Below are 22,372 nucleotides of genomic sequence, written 5' to 3' on the forward strand. Positions count from 1 at the left end.
GGTCTGCCGCCAGCCATTCCAGATCGAGAACCCAGGTGTGGAGGGAACACAATAGTCGTATTTTTAACATTTTGAGTTCAGCATCTGTCTACAAACAATGTTCTAGAGGTCAGGAGAGGAGGACCCCGTGTATTAAAATCGAGGGTCGTTGTTTCAAATTCTCCAAATCTAGAGACCGCATAGAAGTAAAGCCATCCACCTTATGGTCAGCCTGTGTAGCTACATACCCAAGGCTCGAGGATCCCGTCTGAGTTTCTGTTAAATACGCTGCAAGGCTGGACTGAGTGTACTTTCAAGAAGTAGCGGTTGTTCTCAGATGGGGTGATGCTCAATTTTATGTGTCCGCCTCACTGGGCTGAGGGATACCCAGATAGCCGGTAAATTATTATTTCTGGACATATCCATGAGGCTGTTTCAGGAAGAGATGAGCTTTCAAATCAGTGAAGAAGTAAAGTAGATCACCCTCACCAATGTGAGTGGGGAGCACGCAATCCACGGAGGGCCTGAATAGAACAAAAAGCAGGGGAAGGGTGAATGTGTTCTTTGAGCTGCGACATCTGCTGTCTCCTATTCTCGGACCTCAGAGCTCCTGGTTCTCGGTCCTTCGGGCGTGGGTTGGAATGGCACCACCGGCTTTCCTTGGCCTCCAGTTTGCATGAGACAGATGATGGGGTTCCTCGGCCTCTATGATCGTGTGGCGCAATTCCCATAGAGAAGCCCTTTGTATGTATCTATACATACCACACTGATTCTATTTCACTGGAGAACTCTGACTGATACTGATGGAATTGAGCTCATGAACTTCTTCCCAAAGCTGCTGTTCTTGTCCACACACTAGGACATCACTCCAACCCCAGGCTACTCGTTCTTCTTATGAGTTGTTCCCATCAAAGTTATTGGTGTGATCTTTCTAGGAACCCACCTTTCCTGATTTGAGTCTTCATTTGAAAATACAATTTTTCTTCTTTTGGCAGATACTTCAAAGAGGTAATTGGGATTGCTCAGTGGGTTAAGCATCTGCCTTTGGCTCGGGTCATGATCTCGGGGTCTTGGGATCGAGCCTGCATTGGGCTCTCTGCTCAGTGGGGAGCCTGCTACTCCCCCTGCTTGTGCTCTCCCTCTCTCTCTGTCAAATAAATAAAATCTTGAAAAAAAAGATAATCGCCTAAAATTTCATTTTTTGCTACTTTACCATCCTCAGAGTTGGTGCTATAAATCACCACAGTAAGGAATTTACCTGCTTTCATGAGCCACAGTAGGTCGCTTACAAGGATGCTCTGTAATCTCTGTGCTAATCATCTGCTGACAAATAGAACTTATGACGCCTTCCTCTCTACCTCGCAGGTGAGAACCTTCTTTGGCAGTCTTGGTCCCAGCATCAGGGTGAGCAGTGGTATCCTGGAGACTCCCTAGTTTAGCCAGTCCTCCCTGCCTTCGGACTCCCTTTTACTATTCTTCTCCACTAAGGATCTCTAGGATCCTACGTATGGTTTTAACAAAGATTGCACTCCCTATCCAAGGAGACTTTGTTTTTACAGAGAGGAAAGACTGAAGTTCAATGCCCTTTAAAAACACAAGCACTGGGGATGCCTGGGTGGCTCAGTCAGTTGGGCGTCTGCCTTCGGCTTGGGTCATGATCCCAGGGTCCTGGAATCGGGTCCCGCATCAGGCTCGCTGCTCGGTGGGAAGCCTGCTTCTCCCTCTCCCACTCCCCCTGCTTGTGTTCCCTCTCTCGCTGTGTCTTTCTCTGTTGAAGAAATAAAATCTTCAAAACAAACAAACAAAAAAAGACACACATACACAAGCGCAATCATACAGCTAGAATGTGGCCGAGCTGCCACTAGACCCCTACTCCCCAGCCTGCTGATCTTTCCATTACAACTCAGCCAGGAATACCTTTCAACGATGGTGGTTCTGTGAGCTTCCTTTCCTGAGCACAAAGCTGAGATCTGCGTCTCACAGCTGAGCAAACTCTCTCACAACTGCTCATGGGATACTGGTATCCAGAAGTGAGTCTTTCACCTGGCTCTTTTTAAATTAGCCAACTTTCACAGACTTAACAGGTGCAGCATGCTCCTTGGGGGCTCTCCTCTCTTACTCCTCAAACCCTCAGACCAGTTGTGGCTGCCTCAGAGCCCACTTTTAAATCCGTTCCACCCTGTTCCGTCTTAGCAACAAAAACAGCTGCTTGTCCAGCTCGACCAACAGCAAAAGCACAAACACTTCCTCCTCAGTTTTCCTTGCTATTTATAGTTTTAGTCCCACTCTGGGTTTTCTTTGGCTTCCATGTAGCTGTCATCTGGGTCAGCTGACCCATGCCCTTTGCAGTGACTCCCGCAGCTTTAATTAGAGACTGTTCCTTCCATCTCTGTCCCATGCTCTCTTTTCTCTCATGGTTCCTTGGCCAAAGTGTTGCTGGAGGTTACTGGTTTTCTTTCTACAGTGCCGCTCTGTGCGAGTTGACGGTCCTGTAGCAGAAGCCAGCCAGGAAGAGAGGGAAAGGGGGGAACCAAGTCTGTATGAAGGTCTCTGGGAAGGAGGTATAGGCCATGGAGATGGTTTATCCAATGATTCGGGCCATTTTAATTTTTTTTAAGGTTTTATTTATTTATTTGACAGAGAGAGATCACAAGTAGGCAGAGAGGCAGTCAGAGGGGGGGCAGGAAGCAGGCTCCCTGCTGAGCAGAGAGCCCCATGCGGGGCTCGATCCCAGGACCCTGAGACCATGACTGAGCCAAAGGCAGAGGCTTAACCCACTGAGCCACCCAGGTGCCCCCAGGCCATTTTAATAATATACGTTTCAGCTTTCTGTCCTCACTTCTGTCAGCTGTTGTACTATCACGTAGGTAGATATGAAGAAGAAAAAAAAAAGGACTGTTCCCCACAGTAGGTCAGTAACAGCCCTCAAGAGAATGCAAGTAAGGAATAAAACGTCTGACCAGGAAGGAATTCCAGGTTCAACTCCAGGACGCTCACAGTTCTCTTGAAATTTGAATTTACTACTGCTACAAATAGTTCTCGTTCCAAGTCAGCCCTATGGGTCCGTACTATTCTAAACACTACATATTTTAACCTCGTAGCAAGTGAGGGGGACACAGTTACTATCTCCGTGTTACAAATGAGGAAATTAAAGCATAAGTTAATTGCTCTCGTAACACTCTGTCTGCCTCCTAATCAAGAATACAGTTCAAAGGAGGAAAAGTGATCTACAGGAAGACATTCATGACACGGTCAGTTTACTTAGAAGAAGAAGAAGCTGGACATGACTTAAACATCTAACCGTTGAAGAGTGATTAGCTCCACAGAGTACAGATCAGTGGAATACGATTCGAACTATTAAAACGATCACCATAATAAACCTGTTGCGGTGTGGAAAGTCGTTCGTGACATCCGTGGGAAGCACAGCCATGCACCTCTCTCTGCTGTGAATTAGATAGCCATAACTGGAAGAGAACTTGCGAGAATGGAAAGTTAATGTATTCAAGCGGTACACAGGATGTCATTCAGATTTTTAAAAAAGATTTTATTTATTTATTTGACAGAACGTAATACAGTGAGAGAGGGAGCACAAGTAGGGGGAGCGGGAGCCGGAGCGGGAGAGGGAGATGCAGGCTCCCTGCTGAGTAGGGAGACTGATGTGGGGACTCATCCTACGACCTTGGGATCATGACCTGAGCTGAAGGCAGATGCTTAACCAACTGAGCCACCCAGGCGTCCCTTTTTTCACAGTTTATAGACTGGACTGGACAGTCAACCTGTTCTAAATCTTGGGGAAGGGATCTAGAGAGCGCTCTGCCCTCCTTCCCTCCCTTCCTTCCATTCACCTTCAATCCACCTTCACTCCACTGTGGAATTCAGTTAATCTTTTTCTGAGCTGGGTCTCTTCCTACCTGTTAGAAAGGAATGGCTACCCGCCCATGTTCCCTGCAGCGTTATTCAAGATAGCCAAGAAGTGAAAGCAAACTCAATGTCCATGGAGAGATGAATGAATAAAGAAAATGTGGTATCTGCATACAATGGAATAGTATTCAGCCATTTAGAAAAAAAAAAAAAAAGGAAATCCTTTTTAGACACTAAAACATGGATGAATCTTGAGGGCATTTTGCCGAGTGAAACAGGCCAGTCATAAAGACAAAAACTATACAATTCCGCTTCTCTCAAAAGGAGTCAGATTCACAGAAACAGAAAGTAGAATGTAGTTACCACGTGCTAGGAGAAGGGGGCAATGAGCTCAGTGGGTATAGACTTTCAGTTGTTCAAGACAGAACAGTTCAGTTGTGCAAGACAGAAAAGGTCTAGAAATCTATGCACAACAATATGCATGTAGTTAATGGTACTTACTATACTCTCAAAAATGGTTAAGATGGTATGTTTTAGATGTGGCTTTACCACATTAAGAAGAAAAGAAATGGCCACTTCTGCAGAACCAACAGCCACTTGAATTCTGTCATTTAAACTCTTCGCATGTAGGTGTGGGCAGCACCTTTCATCATCCCTTTTTCCTTCCATTGACATGTCTGGGTCCGTCTTTACTCTGAGACCCTCCAGCTGCCCCCATGGTCTTGGGGGTCCATGAAGACTCCTTCTCTAAAAGGGGAAGAAAATAGATGTGAAACCTTTCTCCTATATATATAAGGAAATTATCTGTCAAGTGAAAGGCGACTTATCAGATATTAAGTACCTAGAAAATCTCCCTTCCTTAACCATCATGCCACATCTGCCAGAGCCCAAGTCCCTGTAGCCTACTTAGAAGGTCAAGATCAGGTTTGTGGCTTTGGTGCTGAGCAGTAATGCAGTAGTACCTTCCAAAGCCACTAGATGCCCCCCCTGCTCCACACCTGACTTCCTGGCAGGCTTTCTGAATTCTATAGGAATTGCAGAAGACAAGGCAAACCTACAAGCCTGGCCTCGTGTCTTTATATTCACCACTAACAGACCCACCCTGGCAGGCATGACAGCTCTTCCTTTCTCACTGTGGCTTATTCTCATTTTCAGCGTCATTCTTACATCATCCTTACTTTGCAACCTGTCTTCTCTCTTAACCCCACTGAGGTTCCTTGAAGGCTGAAGCTGCCTTGCTTCTTCCGCAGGCTTGTGCAGAGATGGGAAAAGAGATGGATAGCGAGCACAAGACATCGGTAGGGAGAAGAGAGAAATGGAGAGAATGATGTCTACGGAGGAGCCAGGGAAGGAAAAAACTTAAGGTAGGTTTAGGACCCTGTGTGCAAGAGCCGCAGGGATGAGAAGCAGATTCGAGCAGGAATTCAGCCACAACAGGAAACCCAGGGGACCAGAAGACATCGGCAGGTATCATCCTCGTTGCCAGTCTCAGCACCAGCACTTGGAGCTGGGTCACCTCGGGGTCAACCCACAGAGCCACTAATGAAGCTCTGAGGACATGTTCCCAGGGGCACGGGCCAGCATGGTGTGTCATCATGGCCACAGTGCAGCCAGGACCCAGCAGATGACCATTTTCTTGTGAGGATTCCAAAGCCTATGACTAATACTAATTAACCCTGACTCATTGTGACACTGAGCACAAAGAGGTCATTGTCTCCTCCGAATCCAGTGGGGAAACGGACGCGTGGAGTGGGGAAGCAGCTTTGCTCCCTTAGTCAGTGGCACCAGGCCACGAGTTTATCACAGCCCTGCTCAAATGCCCCTGAAGCTGCCCTTGATGATCAGGAGCAGACACTTCCCAATGGGCCGTCCCGACGAGGAGAGGGGGACCTTTCCTCAGCGCTGTTTCCATGTGGGCTAGAGCCACAGAACTAGAAACTCCTGGTTGCAGAGACTCCTTGGCCCCACAGCCCCCCAACCCCCTCTGCTTCTGCAGGGAGGCATCTGAAGGCCGGAGTGACAGCCAAGATCACGCGTGGGTGTTGTGACTAAGCCAGGCCTAGAATCCTAAGGTTCTGCATGCAGCACCCCCTGTGCAGCCCCAAAGACAGCAGAAGAGAGGAGGGGTGTGGGAGTCACTGGTCCGGCCTTTGGCTCAGCAGCCCGGGTTCAAATTCCGGATTCATGGGTTACCAGCTGTGTGGTTCTGAGCCAGCTAGTCGATGCCCGGGTTCCTCCATCTATAAGATGAGACGAGTGCCAGTTGCAATGTCACAGGGGTATTTTGAGAAGCAAAGTAAATATGTAAAGTGCTCAGTAAATCGTAGGTATTTTTTTAAGTATTATTTAAATAAGAAAGTTACCCCAGTCCTTAACTGCACCCAGGCCCCTCTGCAACCCTACTGGCTTCAACCCAGTTGTCCCTCTGTCCGTTTCTCTGCTTTGCCTGGTCTTCCGGGTCCCCTGAGGGAAGGGAGAACTGAAAGGACAGGTGTTGGGCTCCAGAGAAAGAGACACACCAGAATTTCTTCCCATTACCCTTGCTCTGGGGAGGCTCTTTTCGCCCAGCAGCCTTCATGACATCACCCGACAATGCAGGTGCTGCTGGCTCAGCTCCAAGCCCAGCTCTAGAAGCATCAGGAAGAATCTTGGGCAACAAGATACAGACCAAGATAACCACATTCCTGCCAATCTCCTCAGGCCCTGGCTCCCGGCCTGGCAAGCCCACCCTCAGAAGGTGGGGGGATAATGACGACAGGAGAGCTAATTACTGTCATCACCCTGCTGGGTTGAGAATACTGGCTTGTTTGTCCAGCACGGCTTACCTGAGTCATCCATCCTGTAGCCTGGAGCCCCCTGGGCCTGGACCTGGACCAGCAGGCTGCCAGGAGTCTAGAACAGGCCGCTGAAGCTGGCGAGTGCTGCACTTCCTCCTTGCTCTCCCCTCAGAGGGTGAGTCGAGGCAGTTGGGCTCTGGAGACACAGCTCGAAACCGCGCCAGGAGCCTGGCCCCGGTCTCTTTCTGGCATGAGCACAGGCAGAGCAGAGGCCTCACAGCCTTGGGAAAATCACCTCCATGGATCAGAGATGAAACCAGGAGTTAGAGAACTGCCCCGGCTGCAGCTTCCTCACCGCCTCATCGCTGAGGGGCTCCCTCTGCCCCACTCAGGGGGTCCCCCCAGTACTCCCCAGGCCAGCCTTGAGGGCCAGCAGCCATCGAGGCTCAACTGGGCTTTGTTCCAAAGCCAGATGAGGAAGCAGATAGGTGTTCTCTTTCACAAAAACATTTTTTTTAAAAAGATTTTATTTATTTATTTGACAGAGAGAGATCACAAGTAGACAGAGAGGCAGGCAGAGAGAGAGAGAGGGAAGCAGGCTCCCTGCTGAGCAGAGAGCCCGATGCGGGACTCGATCCCAGGACCCTGAGATCATGACCTGAGCCGAAGGCGGCAGCTTAACCCATTGAGTCACCCAGGCGCCCCTCACAAAAACATTTTAAAGGGAGAACTAAGAAATACTTTTTCAAAATATCAAAAAATGAGAACCCAAGTCCTCTACTCCCTGTCTCACTCACAGAGTGAGAGAAACAAGAAGGATGGGACAGAGAAGACATGTGGGCCCCTTCCCTGCGACCGGAGGAAGAAGTTTACAGCCTTGAGGTGATTTCCACGGTAAGAACCATCTGTGGCGCAGCTGGTAAAGGGAACCCGAGAAGGCCAAATGGGGACACCTGTGGGTGGGACGGGAGACACAGGAAGCAGTGTTTGAAGGCAGCAATCCCAGAGGCCTTGGCATGTGGCTCTCTCCTTCCAGAAAAAGAGCAAAAGAGCCCCATAAAACGAAGCACAGGCCAAGAGGCCAGCTTACCCTCCTGACTGCCCCCCCAGACCCCCTGGGAGGGTTGCTTCGGGCCCCACCTCCCCACAGCTGTGGCCACTGCCTGTCTCCCTCTTTCCCTGCAGCTCCCCAAGTAATTGGGGACTTGGCAGGAGTACCTCCCGCTGTGCAATCTGTTCTCCATTAAAGCCTCAGCATTCCTGGGGCCACCCATGGCCCCTCATGCTTTCTAGTTTGGCAGGAAGGGCGTCTGATGACAGATTATCCCCGGAGGGAAGGGAGAGGCAAGACAGGAGGGTGGAGAAAGACCTAGTTCTGGCCTTGCTCACTAGAACAGGACCTCAGTGTCGTCACCACGGGCTTTCCGGTGAACCTGCCCACTGAGGGTGACTCCCAGCCCCGACCTTTCTGACAGCCTCGTAAAGGATACTTTGGCTCTTGGTAGGCAGGCAGCTGTCCTGGGCCTTGCCTCACAGAGCTCAGCCAGGCGCTCCTCCTCCACGAAACAAGGCCTCGGGGCTAGACTCCCTCAGGACAGGGGCCTGGACCCTGTGACTCCAAAAGACTCTCCCTCATCACCACATATTCTGAGGGAAAATTTAGGACGTGTGATCTAACAAGGAGCACCGAGTTCATGAAAACATGGCCATTTAGAACAACCCACGAGTCACACAGTCTGTGTGGGCCCAGTGCTCTGCAGGCAGGAAGTACTGTGGTTCAGGGGACGATGGGGCTGGAATGGGGAGCCTGGCCCTTCTAGGGCCCCAGCACTGCATCACCCTGGAGACCTTGGGCAAATCAATCTCCATTTCATTCTGTCTCTTCAGATACTCAGTAATAAGTATCTAACTTGTTCAGAACTTCCTGTTGATGCCAAGAAGCCTCTGGGAAAATTGGCAAGTGTCTCTCTGTCTGTCTGTCTCTGTCTCTCTCTCACCCCCCACCCCCAACATGAGCTGTGAGGAGTTACAGAAGGACTTGATTTGGGGATGAGAGGTGCTACCACAAGGGCGGGGGTGGGTTGCAGGCAGCAGCTGGTGTCTAAGTCAAGAACAGGGAAAAAGAGCAGAAGTGAGAGATGACAGTGGAAAGTCAAGGACCAAGGAAAAAACCCCGAGAAGTCAGGCCTAGAAGCTTTGGGCTGTGGTTTGGAAGAAGGAGGGGGATCGGGTGGTGCCCTGGGCAGAGGGACGTTCCTTCCCTCAGCTGAGGTTTCCCCTTCCGAGATGCATGCAGACCTGACATCGGTGCCCAGCCTGCCCACTGAGGAACAGGATGTCTGGGTGCTGGGCTGTGCCCCATCTCTGAGCACTGCCTGCTGAGCCAGAAATAAACAGAAACCTCCGGACTGTTCCCGGGGGGAATGCTAGAGCCGGTGTTAGCTCTACAGGACAGGTAAGGAGGCGAGTAAGACAATCCTGACAATTCTGATTTTTTTTTTTTAAGATTTTATTTATTTATTTGACAGATAGAGATCGTAAGTAGGCAGAGAGGCAGGCAGAGAGAGAGGAGGAAGCAGGCTCCCTGCTAAGCAGGAAGCCTTATGTGGGGCTCGATCCCAGAATCCTGGGATCATGACCTGAGCTGAAGGCAGACGCTTTAACCCACTGAGCCACCCAGGCGCCCCTACAATTCTGATTTTTTTAGAAGATTTTATATATTTTTATTTTTAAAGATTTTATTTTTTTTGAGAGAGAGATGAAGAGCACGAGTGGGGTCAGGGCAGAGGGAGAAGCAGATTCACCGCTGAGCAGGGAGCCCGATGCAGGACTCGATTCCAAGACCCTGAGATCATGACCTGAGCCAAAGGCAGATGCTGAACCAACTGAGCCACACAAGGGCCCCGTAAAATTTTATTTTGAAGTAATCTCTACACCCAGTGTGGGGCCTGAACCCACAACCCTGAGAACAAGAGTCACAAACAGGCTCTGCCAACTAAGCCATCCAGGTGCCCTGAGAATTTGGATTTTTGCCCCTTGACTGCCTAAGTGGGAAATCAGTGCCACCCTTGGTCCCTGGATCTCTCAGGGAGTCCCAAGACGGTGCTTCATGTGTGTCCTCAAGCCAGCCTGTCAAGGTGTCACGGTGTATGGTGCCACCAGCTGACGTCAGGTTCTGTGTCTCTGACTTCCGCTCCCACTGGCTGACCACACATACCCCAAAGCCACTTGAGGAAGCGCAAACTGCCATGCTTCGGGCTGCCCCGAGAAGTCGGGCTCTCTGTGTGTGGCTAACGCCCCTCAGCCTGATTCAGTGCCAAGCATCATCAGTGCGCCCCAAAGCCGCAGGGCATGGTCCAAGTCTCCCAAAGCCATTTGTGAACACTCTGGTTAAGCTTCCGGCCCCTGTCCTCAAACTGGGGCGGGAACCCAGACCAAGGATCCACCAGCAGAGACACGACCTCTGACCTCTTCCTCTCCACAGCCCTCTGCCCCTGTCCTTCAGCACCCTGAGGCCAACTTAGCTGCTGGGAGTCAGGACACAGCCAACATCCCCATTTCAGAAAAAAGCTCTTCCTTTCTATTTCCATATCTACAAGACCAATTTTAGGGCTCTTTTTCCTGAAACAAAGGAACTGGGTGCCCTCGAGGCATACTGAAGTTTTGTACAAGATCGGCTTTCCAGTGATTTTGATTGTTCCCAGGGCTTTGGGAATCTTAGGCCCGAGTTTCCACAGCGCACACCACGTTACAGAAGCGGGTGAGAAATGACGAAGAGGAAGCATCCAGTGGAGGCCTGAAAAATGTGAAATCACGTGTAAGCTGACTTTCAGCTGTTCGAACTTCTCAGCTACTTCATCTGGTCTGCGTTCCTGTGTTCCCAGGACAGAGCCCATGCCTGACCCAGAGGAAGAGCTTGGGAAATGCTTGCTACCTAGGCGAGCAAACAGACGTCGCTGGTACGGGAGTCTGGAGGCAGAGCTCACTTTGTCTTGCAGAATGGACAGCGTGAGCTTGAAGGGTTTCATTCTGGTCCCTTGAAGAACTTATTTTGTTGGGGTTGATAGGGGTCTGGAAGACATGATTCCCCTCCCCCCACCCCGCACCTTGATGAGAAGGGGGAAGACCAGGCGGGAATTGGAGGGGGAAATTAGCCGAGGATGGGGAAGAGGAAATGTGGGGCTAGGTTTAGACTGAAAAGTGAAAGGGGACCGAGTGCCCCAGCAGGTGTGTGGCCTGACTTCCAGAGTGTTAAGAAGCTTATAACATAAGATATACCTCTGTAGCTCCTCTCCAGCTCATGTGACGTTCTCAGCATGGGTGGGGGCATGGGAGAGCTTCTGTGCAAGCTTTAGCTCTTGGTTTTTTTGTTTGTTTGTTTGTTTGTTTTGTTTTTTAAGTTTTTTTTTAAGTAATCACCACACCCAACATGGGGCTCGAACTAACAGCCCTGATACCAAGAGTCACATGCTCCACTGCGTGAACCAGCCAGGTGCCCCATTTAGTTTTTATTAAAATAAGGGTAACTAGCTTGGCAAAGAGCTTTATCATTCACAAAACTCTCAGAAGTCTCACTGACTTCTGGTCTCACTGACCCTACAACAACTCCATAGAATTAGGTGAACAGGCATTAGTCTCAACTTCCTTTTACAGAAGAGAAAAGTGGAAATGGCAGAGTCCGTATACGGAGTAAGGACCTGGATGTATCCAACCCAGGACCCTGGACTCTTTCTACTATGGTATACTTTTTATTTATTGCATCACTACTATTAAAACACTACAACAGGAAGTTAAGGAAAAAGGTAGTTTCAAAAGCACCTTATAAAACATAAAGCTTTACATATACATACAATATTTGTTTTAATTGTGATACAGCCTCTGGTCAGGGTTACTGTGGGCCCACCCCTATGAAGTCTTCCTAGCAGAGCATGGGCTGCTGGCATGGTGAACAACCTGCCCAACTGTACAGGGCTTATCTCTGAAGTATGGGGCAAGGTATTAATAGATTTGAGGTCACAAAACCTGGGGTTTACTTCCTATTCTGCCCCTATTAGCTTTGCAGCATTAGGCACATCAGTTCGCCTTTCCAAACCTTGATTTCTGCATCTAGGAAACTTAAATACTAATTACGCTATTGCCTTTATCACAGCATTATGAGGATTAAGTGAGGTAAGATACTATATGTTATTTTACAGATTAAAAAGGCGTGTGTGCGTGTGTGTGTGTGTGCGATCTATAAACTATAACTGGTTTTTGCCTTTTGTTATTTTCTTTTGGGTGTGGGGGGATGTTAGCAATGGGCACATTTCCTGTAGTTTTCTAGTATAGTGGGCCAGTCATCACCTACCCACCATCCATTTCCCTTTTTCCTTTTCCTTCCCAAAGGACCTGGCTTTTCTTGGATCCAGGGGTAGGCTTGTGCATCTACCTCCCAGCATTGGAAGGTAAGGATGCTACAGCCTCATATCTATTGAGAGTGTGTATTTATTTAACCTGCAGGCAAAGATGAATGCCCTTACCAGTTTCGGGACTGTGATTTTGCAGGGTGGGTAACAGAGGATCTGCATAATCTGAGTCTTGCTTGCCCTTCATTTAACAAAGAATGACAATCAGGGTTTGGGTGTGAGCTCATAGAAAGGAAAAGATCAAGAAAAGAGGGTATTTGAGGGGGTGTCAAGAGTTTTAATCCAGCCGTAGTTAACTTTAAGATACTCATTTGAAACCCATGGAAAGACATCTCCAAAGCAAGTTAAGACCATGGGGTTCATCATTATGTTCCCCTTTTTTCTATAGATTTGAATTTTTCCATAATCCAAGGAAAAAAGAAACAGAGAAAGAAAGAAGAGAAAAGAAAAGAAAAGAAAAAGAAAAAAGGAAAAAGAATTATGGTGTATGACCTGGAACCCCAGGAAGACACTGGGTTAGAGGTGTAAACTTGGAGGAGGTCTGAATACACTTGGTGTTAAAGTCTTGGGCCTGGAGGAAGTCCCCTGGGAGAATCAAGGAACAAAGCTCTGGCAACCCTGATATTTAAAAGCCAAGATGATAAGAGGTGGAGGGACACAGGACATGGAAGGATGTGTCCTGAAAGGTGATGAAGCAGTTTTCAGGAGGGGACGATCACTGGGGTCCTTTGACTAAGCTGAGGGCTAAGGATTGACTGTGACCTTGGTAAGCTGGAGGCTGTGGTTTCAGTGCAGTGGTGGGGGCAAGTTTGGATCAGGTGGGGGTAAAGAGACCAAAAGGGAGTGTGTGTATGAGTGAACGATGACAGATACAGATAACACCACTGATGGGCTTTTGCTTGGAAGAGAATGGGAGTGGTGGCTAGAAGAGCAGCTGGCTTGTTTGTGTTGCAAGAGAAAGGCTATTACCGAGTGTCTTTATGCTGATGGAAATGATCCAGTGGTGGGGGGCAGGGGAAACAGAGCGAACAGTGCTGATAAGAGACAGAGAGGGTTAACTGCAGGAGCAACGCCTAGGAGTAGAAAGTAGGGAAGAGTAGTATCCAAGCAGAAAAAAGCCAGAGGGGGAGACAGTCTCTCTGCATTGGCACAGCTCATGTCTGTGTATGAACCTGGGACCTCCAGGGCCCTTTGCAGCCAGCCTGAACATGAAGTCTGTGCTAAACATGGTGGAATGGAGACACGGAAAGAACCTAAATTCTCTGACATCGTGGGGTCGCTGGACCACTAACCTACTATAGCTCGTCCCACCCCTGAACTTGCTCTTACAGGAGATAATAAATTACCTCACTGTGTAAGCCTGTTCGAGTCAGATGGTGGTAGTTGCTTTTAACTTTATTTTTAAAATAATTTTACTTTCAGAAAAGTTGCAAGAAGACTAAAGAAAACACTTGTAAACTTTACCTAGAGTCCCCAACTTCTAACACTTCGCCATGTTTGTTTTCTTTTAATGTTTTGAAGATTTATTTATGTATTAGAGAGAGAGAGAGAGAGAGAGAGGAAGAGAGAGCATGAGTGGCCCGGGGCAGGGGGCGGGGAGAGGGGGAGGGAGAGAGAATCTCAAGCAGACTCCCCACTGAGCAGGGAGCCCAACACGGGTCTCAGTCTCATGACCCTGGGATCTCGACCTGAGCTGAAACCTAGAGTGGGACACTTAACTGACTGAGCCACCCAGGCGCGCCTGCCATGTTTGTTTCCTAATTCTCCCTTTATACACACAATCTCCCCCCGCCCCATCCCTTGAGAGCGGACTATATATCTCATGTCCCTTTACTACCTATACTCCTTCTTCAGTGTATTTCCTAAGAACCAGGATAGCCTCTTCCACAATCACAGTCCAGTTATCAAATCCAGGACAATATACTGATCTAATAATTTTATTTAACCTGCAGTCCATATTCGAATTTTGTCAACAGTCTCAATGTTGTCTTCTAAAGTATTTGTTTTTCCCAGCACAGGATCTAATTCAGGATGACATATTACATCACTGCCATCACTATTCAGTCTCCTCTAATCTGCAACCATTTCTCAACCTTTGGTGCTTTTTTGTTTCTAGTCTTTGAAGATCTCATGACCCTTTTTAACAGGCCACTTATTCGGTTATTTTACTTTATAAGATGTTCTTCAACTTGGTTTGTTTGATGTTTCCTCATTATCAGTTTCAGGTTACACATTTTTTTTTCTCAAACTGGATTTGTTTGTTTGTTTGTTTGTTTAGTTTTATTTATTTATTTTTAAGTAATCTCTACACCCAGCATGGGGCTCGAACTCACCACCCCAAGATCAAGAGTCAAGTCACATGCTCTTCTTTTTTTTTGTTTTAAGATTTTATTTATTTATTTGACAGAGAGAGTCAAGAGAAGCAGGCTGAGAGAGAAGAGGAAGCAAGGCTCCGCACTGAGCAGAGAGCCCAATGTGGGGCTCAATCCCAGGACCTTGGGATCATGACCCGAGTCGAAGGCAGAGATTTTAACCCACTGAGCCACCCAGGCACCCCGTCACATGCTCTTCTGACCGAGCTAGCCAGGGGCCCAATAGATTATACCTTTCTGACCTGAATATTACATAAGTGACTTGTTGTCCTTCTCAAGGTACCACAATGGGAGAGACAAGGTATCTTTTCACCTCACAGCAAAATGTTAGTTTTGGTCGCTTGGTGAGGGTGTTGTCTAGTTTCTGTACTAGTATGTTACTAGTCTAGTTTCTGTACTGTATGGTTACTATTGAAATTTTGTAATTAATAAGTAATTTGTGGGGACATAGTTTGAGACCGCATAAATGTCCTGTTCCTCCTGAAGCCGCTCTCCCCTGTTTAGCATCCACTGATCACTCTTGTCTGAGTCAATTTTATTGTGATGAGGGGTGTTTTGGTTTCTTGTGGCTCAAAACCTTCTAACCAACAGATCTTAGAAAATGTTTGGTATGAAAAATGCAACTGTGTCCTTTTGATGTGAAGAGAAAGGACATGTTTGCACCCTATGTTGGGCTGGGGGGACCAGCCCTCCATGTAGGTGGCCACAGGAGGGTGTCAGTTCCTCGGCAGGCCTGGGCCCTCTGGAGGATAGGGGCCAGAGAGCACCAGGGCTGCAAGAGGGGCCCTGGGGATGGGGGGTGTCTCCCCTTGACAAACTCTTTGTTTTCTTTTTAAAGATTTTATTTATTTATTTGACAGAGAGGGAGAGAGAGAGATCACAAGTAGGCAGAAAGGCAGGCAGAGGGAGAGGTGAAAACAGGCTCCCCACTGAGCAGAGAGCCCAACATGGCCCTGATCCCAGGACCCTAAGATCACGACCTGAGCCGAAGGCAGAGGCCCAACTCTTTGTTTTCTTTATAAGATTTCATGCAACTTTTCTTTCTCTAGTCCAGACTTTTTGTCCAGCTCTTTGTCTACATTTCTTTTTTCTTTTTCTTTTTTTAATCTTATTTATTTATTTGACAGAGAAAGAGAGATCACAAGTAAGCAGAGAGGCAGTCAGAGAGAGAGGGGGAAGCAGACTCCCCGCTGAGCAGAGAGTCCAACGTGCAGCTTGATCCCAGGATCCTGAGATCATGACCTGAGCCGAAGGCAGAGGCTTAACCCACTGAACCACCCAGGCGCCCCTCTTTGTCTACATTTCTAACAACTTCCTGGATGCCCTGTTGTCATCTCAAATTCAATGTGACCAAAAGTCACTGCTTGGCTTCCATCACTGTCATCATAATTATCCCAGTCGCCTGGGCTGGAGCCTCAGAGTCATCTTTGATGTTTAATGTGTCCTTCTCCCTGGGCACTGTCTGTCCATCTGTCTCTTCCCTGTTGCCTGGTCCCTCCTGCATCTCTCATAGCCTCGTGCAACTCCTTCCCACCTGTCCTGTCCTCCTTTGGCCCAGATCTCCTTGGTATCCTATCTAAACTGCTGTCCAGATTGGCTCTGCCTGGAGACCTTGCCTGGTCTAACCCCCCCTGCACACGCTCTTGCCAGAGGAATCACTCCAAAATACGTGTTCACCCAGCCCCCATCACTCTCAAAATCCTCCAACAATTCCCCATTACCTATGGAACTGGAGCTTTCCAAGTCTGATTTCAACAACCATTGCAAATTAATATTCCACAAGAAGAGTCTGCCTAGCCAGGCTAGTCTACGTATAAACTTCCTGAACAAACCACATTCAGGCCACCTCCATGTCCTTCCCCTCTCCCTACCTAGATTGTATCTACCCTTTAAGATTCAGCTTTAATCCTTAGGGCTGCCTGGCTGGCTCAGTTGGTAGAGTATGCCCCCCCCCCCTTGATCGTGAGTTCAAGCCCCATGTTGGGTGTAGAGTATACTTAAAATTGAAAAAAAAAAAAAAAAAAAGAGATGTAGCATTAATCCCAACTTCACATCAGCTCACATGATTCTTTGCTCTAAACTCCTGTAGTGTCCATTGCTTATAACACCCACCTTTATTTCTTGATTACTTATTAACTTGCAACGTCTTTGCTCTACCATGGTGATTAAGAATGTGAGCTCTGGGGGCGCCTGGGTGGCTCAGTTGGTTAAGCATCTGCCTTCAGCTCAGGTAGTGATCTCAGAGTCCTGAGATTGAGCCCCACATCAGGCTCCCTGCTCTGCGGGGAGTCTACTTCTCCCTCTCCTTTGCTGCTCCCTCTGCTTGTGCTTGCTCTCTCTGTGTCAAATAAATAAAATCTTTAAAAAACAAAAAGGGTTTGATGTGATGATTAAATGACTTATTACACAAAGATACTTATAAACATAGAATTACCATGTGATCCAGCATTTCTACTGCTAAGTATATATCCCAAAGAATTAAAAGCAGGGATTCAAACATACGTGCACACTGATGTCCATAGCAGCACTATCCACAATGACCAACAGTTGGGAACAACGTAAAATGTCCATCAACGAATGAATGGATAAACCAACTGTGATATTACATACAACGGAATACTATTCAGCCTCTAAAAGGCCTGGAATTCTGACACCTGCTATAACATGGATGAACCTTGAAAACATTATGCTAAATGAACGAAACAAGCCATAAAAGCACAAGTATTGTATGATTCCTCTTAGGTGAGGTACCTAGAATGGGCCAGTTCATAGAGACAGAGAGTAGAATAGAGATTACAATGGGCTGGGGGAAGGAGAAATGGGCAGTTACTGGGTAAGAGGTTCTGTTTGGGATGATTAAAAAAAAACTTCAGAAAATGAATGGTGGTGATGATCGCACACTTAAAATTGGTGAAAATGGTACATTTTATGTTATGTATATTTTATCACAATTTAAACCCCCTTCTACCCAGAAAAGTGCTTAGAACAAAACTTGGCATACAGTACATGCTCGATAGTTGTTGCTATTATCTCTCAACTTACCGTCTTTGCTAAAGCTAAACGATGTTGAAGGCAGAAGGCGGCAGTAATGTGAGGAATGACTGTGGCTCTAGGCTGGACCACACAGATCTGGAAGTCTGATTTGTCAGTGCATCTGGAATTCACCAGGCTCAAGAGAATCTACTCATATAGACTCATGTGGGTTAAATTCCTTGGAATTTGGGGGAAGAGCAAGATGGTGGAGGAGTGGAGACTGAGATTTTCTCTGGTCCCAGGAATTCAGCCAGATAGTTATCAAACCTTTCTGAACACCTACAAACTCAACAGGAAATCGAAGAAAATAGCAACAATTCTATGAACAGAAAAACGACCACTTTCTGGAAGGTAGGACATGCGGAGAAGTGAATCTGAGGCAATATTTGGAAAGATAGACATGGGGGTAGGGAGCTTCCATCAGCTGGCTACCTACCATCAAGTGAGAGAGCAGCAGAGCACAAAATCAGAACTTCTAGAAGTCTGCTCCACTGAGGGATGTCGCTCCAATGACTGAGCAGGGGTGGGGGAATGGAGCCCTCAGGGAACAGTGTGGTTTCAGGAACCATGCGGTCACAGAAAGACTGGGGGTGCCTGAGTGTGGCAGAGCACAGGTATCAGAGGTATCAGAGGCTCTGCAATGATGGAGCTAAGGAGTGAGCTCTCCGGTTGGGGTTACCTTACACCATGTTCTGAAGCACAGTCAGGCCACTGCTCTTTGAGCACAGACCCCACAAGTAGCAAATCTGGGGAGACCCCCCCCCTCCTTCCTCCTCTGGGAGGAATGGCACGGGAGCACACAGCAGGAATCTGCTGGGTTTGGAGACTCCAAACAGGGCTGAGCACCAGAGATAGAAATGCTCGGTCACAGGCTGGATGACCATGGAGCAGACCAGAGACCAGGGAGACGGGAGAGATTGACTGCTTTTCTCTGAGGGCACGCTGAGGAGTGGGGCCCCGAGTTCTCAGTTCCTAAGGGGCCAGAGATTGGGAGGCTGCCCTTTTCATTACCATCCTCCAAAGCTGTAAGGAAAGTGTCCAGGGAACAAAAGCTTCCAAGAGCAAAACTGAGCAGATTACTTAGCCTGGCCCCTGGCAAGGGCGGTGCAATTTTACCTCAGGCAAGACACTTGAGAACCAATGCAACAGGCCCCTCCCCCAGAAGATCAGCAAGAACAACTGGCCAAGACCAAGTTCATCAATCCATGAGAAATGTGGAACTCCAGAGCTAGGGAAATGCAACACATAGAATTCATGGCTTTTTTCCCATGATTCTTTAGTCTTTCAAAGTTAATTTTTTTTTAACATTTTATTTATTTATTTGAGAGAGAGAGAGACAGTGAGAGAGAGCATGAGCGAGGAGAAGGTCAGAGGGAGAAGCAGACTCCCCGTGGAGCTGGGAGCCTGATGCGGGACTCGATCCCAGGACTCCAGGATCATGACCTGAGCTGAAGGCAGTCGCTTAACCAACTGAGCCACCCAGGCGCCCCTCAAAGTTAATTTTTATTTTTATTTTATTTAAAGATTTTATTTATTTGACAGAGATCATAAGTAGTCAGAGAGTCAGGGAAGCAGGCTTGGACCTGCTTCCTCCTCTCTCTCCGCCTGCTTCTCTGCCTACTTGTGATCTCTGTCTGTCAAATAAATAAATAAAATCTTTTAAAAAAATCTTTTTTTAATTTTCATTTTTACAGTGATAATCTGTATTATTACTATTAATTAGTTACTTAATAGTAATTAATTACTATTAATTACTAATATTAATATTACTAAATATTAAATGTATTTAACCTTATTTTTTCTGTATATATGTTTTTCTTTCTTTAAAATTTGGAATACAGTTTTTTCTAACAGACCAAAATATACCTTAAATCTAGTGTAGGGCTTTCTTCTAGTCTCTGGCCTGATCACATTCTCTCCTTTTATTTATGTTTTTTAAATTTTTTCTTTCTTTTTTCAACCAATTTTTATCAATTCCTTTATTAAAATCTTTTTTAGGGGTGCCTTGGTGGCTCAGTGGGTTAAAGCCTCTGCCTTTGGCTAAGGTCATGATTTCAGGGTCCTGGGATCAAGCCCCGCATCAGGCTCTCTGCTCAGCAGGGAGCCTTCTTCCCCCCTCTCTCTGCCTGCCTCTCTGCCTACTTGTGATCTCTTTCTCTGTCAAATAAATAAATTTTCCAAATATTTTATTTATTTATTTGAGAGAGAGAGAGAGAGGGAGAGAGCATGAGAGCATGAGAGGAGAGAGGTCAGCGGGAGAAGCAAACTCCCCGCCAAGCAGCGAGCCCAATGCGGGACTCGATTCCGGGATTCCAGGATCATGACCTGAGATGAAGGCAGTTGCTTAACCAACTGAGCCACCCAGGTGCCCCAAATAAATTAAATCCTAAAAAAATTTTTTTTAAATCTTTTTAAAATTTTCATCTTTTTTTTTTTTTTTAAAGATTTATTTATTTATTTATTTATTTGACAGAGAGAGAGAGCACAAGCAGGCAGAGAGGCAGGCAGAGGCAGAGAGAGAAGCAGGCTCCCCACTGAGCAAGGAGCCCGATGCGGGGCTCGATCCCAGGACCCTGAGATCATGACCTGAGCTGAAGGCAGCGGCTTAACCCACTGAGCCACCCAGGCGCCCCTAAAATTTTCATCTTTACAGTCATATTCCATCTCTTCATCATATATATAAAAGTTTTACTTTCTTTAAGATTTTGGGGGACAGTTTCTCCTAACAGACCAAAATCTAGTGTATGGCTTGGTTTTATTCACCAGCCTGATCATATTCTTTTTTTCCTTTCTTTTCCCCCTGGTTTTGTGTCTCTTCTGATCTGTTTGGTGTATATTTTTCTGGGGTCATTGTTACCCTTTTAGCATTTCATTCTCTCATTCATCTATTCTTCTCTGAACAAAATGACAAAATGGAAAAACTCACCTCAAAAAAAAGAACAAGAGGCAGTACCAACTGCCAGAGACCTAATCAATACTGACATTAGTAAGATGTCAGAACTAAAGTTCAGAATGACGATTATTAAGATACTAGCTGGGCTTGAAAAAAGCACAGAAGATACTAGAGAATCCCTTTGGGAAGAGATAAAAGAACTAAAATATAACCAAGTTGAAATCAAAAAGGCTATTAATGAGGTGCAATAAAAAATGCAGGCTCTAACTGCTGGGATTAATGAGGCCGAAGAGAGAATTAGTGATACAGAAGACCAAATGATGGAGAATAAAGAAGCTGAGAAAAAGAGAGATAAAAACAACTACTGGATCACGAAAGGAGAATTCAAGACATAAGTGATACCATAAGATGAAACAATATTAGGATAATTGGGATCCCAGAAGAAGAAGAAAGAGAAAGGGGGGCAGAAGGTATATTGGAGCAAATTATAGTGGAGAACTTCCTTAATTTATGGAAGGAAGGAAACAGGAATCAAAATCCAGGAGGCACAGAAAGTCCTCCTCAAAATCAATAAAAATAGATCAATACCCCCATCATCTTATAGTAAAACTTACAAGTCTCAGAGTCAAAGAGAAAATCCTGAAAGCAGCTTGGGGATAAGAGGTCTGTAACTTACAATGGTAGAAACATTAGACTGGCAGCAGACCTATCCACAGAGAACTGTCAGGCCAGAAAGAACTGGCATGATATATTCAGAGCACTAAAGAAGAAAAATATGCAGCCAAGAGTACTATATCCAGCTAGGCTACAATTGAAAATAGAAGGAGAGATTAAAAAAAACTTCCAAGGCAAACAAAAACTAAAAGAATTTGCAAACACCAAACCAGCCCTACAGGAAATATTGAAAGGGGTCCTCTAAGCAAAGACAGAACCTAAAAGTAACATAGACCAGAAAGGAATGGAAACAATATACAGTAACAGTCACCTACAGGTAATGCAATGGCACTAAATTCATATCTCTCAATAGTTACCCTGAATGTAAATGCTAAATGCCCCAATCAAAAGACACAGGGTATCAGACTGGATTAAAAAAACCAGACCGATTGATACGCTGTCTGCCAGAGATTCATTTTAGACCCAAAGACACTTGCAGATTTTAAACTGAGGGGGTGGAAAACCATTTACCTTACTAATGGACATCAAAAGAAAGTTGGGGTGGCAGTTTTTATACCAGACAAATTAGATTTTAAATCAAAGACTATAATAAAAGATGAGGAAGGATACTATATCATACTTAAAAGGCCTCTCAACAAGAAGATCTAACAATTGTAAATATCTATGCCCCTAACATGGGAGCAGCCAGTTTGTATAATCTAATTAATAACAAAATCAAAGAAACACATTGACGATAATACAATAATAGTAGGGGACTTTAACACCCCCCTCACTGAAATGGACAGATATTCTAAGCAAAAGATCAACAAGGAAATAAAGGCCTTAAATGACACACTGGACTAGATGGACATCACAGATATATTCAGGATATTCCATCCCAAAGCAACAGAATACACATTCTTCTCTAGTGTACATGGAACATTCTCCAGGATAGATCACTTCCTGGTCACAAATCAGGTCTCGACCAGTACCAAAAGACTGGGATCATTCCCTACATATTTTCAGACCACAATGCTTTGAAACTAGAACTGAACCACAAGAGGAAAGTTGGAAAGAACTCACATACATGGAAGCTAGAGAGCATCCTACTAAAGAATGAATGGGTCAACCAGGAAAACAAAGAAGAATTAAAAATTCGTGGGAATAAATGAAAATGAAAGCACAACTGTTCAAAATCTTTGGGATGCAGCAAAGACGATCCTAAGAGTAAAGTATATAGCAACACAAGCCTTTCTCAAGAAACAATAAAGTTCTCAAATATGTAACCTAACCCTACACCTAAAGGAGCTGGAGAAAGAACAGCAAATAAAATCTAAACCCAGCAGGAGAAGAGAGACAATAAAGATCAAGCAGAAATCAATGAAATAGAAACCAATA

This window comes from Enhydra lutris, unplaced genomic scaffold (genome assembly GCF_002288905.1).
Source record: "Enhydra lutris kenyoni isolate GAN:26980312 unplaced genomic scaffold, ASM228890v2 scaffoldscaffold27, whole genome shotgun sequence".
Classification (NCBI taxonomy): Eukaryota; Metazoa; Chordata; class Mammalia; order Carnivora; family Mustelidae; genus Enhydra; species Enhydra lutris.